A 3,943-nucleotide genomic window follows, 5' to 3' on the forward strand; every position below is an offset into this window, starting at 1 on the left:
GTGGCTATGATGTATAACAACAACGTAAGTAATGACTCTTGCTATACTCCGGCATGTCGTATAACAAAAACCTACCTCGGAAGGCGGTATTGCTAAATCCCATTCCAAGTCGAACTCTGGAATTTAGTTAAGTAGACTGGGAATGTATAGTCGTTGCTAAATTATGTTTATGCTAAATTATTTTGTAAAGCTTAAAATTATTTTTAAATCTTGTAATAGAATAATGATTTATTTTTTAAAGATATACAATGTTCTACAAAACATACAAGTATAGATTTTAGATAAATTTATTTATTGATAGATATTACAATCTGCCACACAATTGTGGGCAATAGGTATTAGTGATGAACGATCTCATACATACTAATATAAAAAAAATAAAATAAATAAATAAAAAAAACTCTTAAAATATATACAAACAAAAGAATAAACAAAATGAGCATAATCAAACTATCTGTATGAACAATAAATAAATAAAATAACATAATGATAAAATAATATATACAATATTTACACAATTGACCTGAGGATCCCTGAGCCCACTCTACCCCCCCCCCGTGTGAGGGGTAGAGCAGAGCTCAAAAGATTCCAGCGCAACCCTCTCGCCGCATCACTGGTGTGAACCAGTGGAGGCTGAGCAAGTGTGCTAAAGCCGCAAACACTCAACTTGTATACAAGTATAGACGATTTGATTGCACTCGCATGATTCTAGTTTAACATGATTTTCCCTTTACTAGAAGAAGAACTTATTTTTTAACGTTTTGTTACTTCCACTTACCTATATATGGAATATATATAGTAAAGAAAAGTATTATGATCGTTTAAAATTCAAATTCGGGTTTTTGACAGAAATAAACGTTTTGATGTCCACCGAGTCCTAATAACGAAGTCTCTCAAATATGTTAGAGTGGTCAGCCTAGCTCAGAAACGAAAAATCGTACGAAATTGAAATTACATATTTAAGGTAGGAATATACCTGGGATGAGGCAACAACTTTTTCGATAAAATCTAAGGGCTAGAAGTGTCAGTTTATATAATCAATTTTTCGCATTTTGCCGATTTTTTTAAAAAAGGCTTTAATGATTTAGCTTAAACTCTGTATGTTGATATACAATTGAATGGTATTTAATAACAGATAGGCCTTATCTTTATTAAAATTGTTTGGCAGGGCTTAAATGACGAATATTATAAAAAAATCCTTTAAAGTACCTTAATTTTTTTTGGAAAAAATCGATGACCGTATGAAGACAGACCAGATGGTGGTCAATAAAGGTATCAAAATAGTAAAAGAAGGCTATTAACGTTTCGCCCAACTTTGCAGGACTTCGTAAGAGCTGTCAGATTGAAACACAGCTAAGCAGTGTTAAATTTTACATCTCAATTTTAATCTGACAGCCCTAACGAAGCCCTGCATTGTTGGGCGAAACGTCGGTTAACAATAGTTTGCTTCTACTATTTTAATATCTTTATTGACCGCCACCCTGACTATCTTCCTACAATCTACTTTTTAATTTTATTTATTCAAAAGAATCAATGATTTAAAATTTTACTGGTAATAGAGCATGAAATAACACCATAAACGAAAGGGATTGTTAAATAACCTAAGTATATAGGAGGAAATATAGTTTTTCTAGATTAAAACACATTTTGAAACCTGATTGAAAAGACCATTGAAAACCATGCGTGTGTAAATATAAAAAAAATCGTTTGAGTGGCTTAGTAGAAAAAAAAGTTGAAACAGAAAATTTATGTTAAAGGCAGGTATATGCCCGAGATGAGTAAAATTTCTGGAAAAATCAACTGGCCGGAAGAACCACTATATAGAATTGATTTTTCGCTTCTTTTTTTCGATTTTCTCAAAAACCACTCTTACGATTTTGATTAAACTTTTCTTTCTACAATTTAATTTTTTATATTTGAAAATACTAGTTTAACCAAAAATCGTTTTTGAGAAAATTAAAAATGTTGCTGTCACATACCAGACATATAGCCATCTTAAATATGGCATTTCAATTTCGTACGACTTTTCGTTTTTGATTGATAACATGCACACAGAGACTGTTTCATAAGACAGGTTTATTTGGAGTTCTATCAATGATTAGATTCTCCAGATGTTTGTATCATGTCACTATGTCACCTACAGCAAATTTAATTAGCCTATATATACAGCAAATAATAGCCTTATGTTGTATATATTTTTATACAATTGTAAATAACAATAAATAAATTATTAAAAAAAAAGGTTTATTTGAACACAAAGGACCTCGAAAGATGTATATACGTCAAAAACTTTATCTCGAAATATTATACACAATACTTTCCCATTTATCAATAAGTGAAAGTATATAGGATTCCAATTTTTAAAATTAATTAATTTTTCATTAAAATAAACTCTTTTAATTCTAAACCCATCAATATGATCATTCTTAATGTAAAAAAAAAATTCTCATAATATTATACTTAAAACATTTATATTGCATAAATTAAGAAATCCTTCTATCTCTTTCAATCAATTTCTAGCTGTAAACCTTTTAAATTAAAATTTAATTTCATTAAAATATCGATGAAAAACAATAATTAAAAACACAACAAAGAATTCAATAAAAAATGACTAATTTTATAATTAGTATTCATCCCTTCCCCTTTGAAATAATTAACTTGATTCCCCTTTGAAGGTTGCTATCAGTATTCTATACGGGAGTTAACGCTTCCCCTCTCCCGTTTTTGGGACTTTTTCCCGTTTTTTACATTATCCGTCATCATTACTAGAATCTAATAAAAGCAAAAAAAAAAATTAATAAAATGACTCGAAATTGTACCTTATTTTCAAAGAACTTTTAATGTATATTTCGTAGATCCAAAGGAAATGTGCATATCGACAAATATTTGAAGCATTGTGTTAAAATGATTTGAGATGTAAGGTATTAGATTATTTTTTACATTCAATTTATAGTAAAGAGAAGTTTTGCAAGAGTGCAAAATTTTGCATTCTAGTTTTTAAAGGAAATAAACGTTTTGAGTTGGTTCACCGAGTCCAAATAACGAAATCCCACAAAATGGTGTGTGTGTACAGGCATCTCAAAAACGAAAAGTCACACGAAATTAAAACTGGTATATGCTTCGGGTGAGACAGAAACATTTTCGATTAAATGTACTGTGCTAGTGCCACTTTATGGAATCGATTTTTATTATTTTTGGATTTTATCAAAAATAGTTTTAACAATTTTGATTAAACTCGGTCTATTAGTAAACAATTATATAATTTCCAATATCAGTTATGTCTTATCGTCTTTGAAAGGGTTTAAATGCCGAACAACCTTAAAGTATTTCAAATATTTCAAAACTGACTGGACCGGGAGTCTTAGTGGGTGGATCTGGCAGGAAAGGATTGTCTGTTTTTTTTTGTTATTATCTCCTCTTGAGAGTTGTGGTCACAATCTCTTCGTTATGTCGTACTTCGACCAAACCTACTCGCTATCGTCTGTTTAAAAATTCAAATAAGTAAAACTACCAAAGAAGGTAGGAGTGGAGGGTTTCACACCGTTTTTCTATTTCAGGCACTTTTTAAATATCGTTCATTTCAACTACCTTAAAGTCTCCTCTTTCCGTTTTAATCAAATATTTCAAAACTGACATAGCACCGTCGCTCCCGGTGGGGTCTTAGTGGGGCAAGTCTGGAGGATAAGAACGTATACATATTACATTTCATGTATTATGTATGTATGAACTAATAATTTTATTATTCTCAAGGAACCCATTCATTGTATCCCAAAATCTCCAATCCCATATCACAGACCTCGAAGATTGGTGTCGTAATTGGAGGATTAAGATAAATTCCAACAAATCCCATGAAATCACCTATACCTTTCGTCGTAAACCTACTGACTGCCCTACAGTTTCATTTAATGATGTTACTCTTACCTCTGTCGAACAGATCCGCTAC

Source organism: Halyomorpha halys, unplaced genomic scaffold, assembly GCF_000696795.3.
Source record: "Halyomorpha halys isolate HHAL.00 unplaced genomic scaffold, Hhal_1.1 Scaffold275.1, whole genome shotgun sequence".
Lineage (NCBI taxonomy): Eukaryota > Metazoa > Arthropoda > Insecta > Hemiptera > Pentatomidae > Halyomorpha > Halyomorpha halys.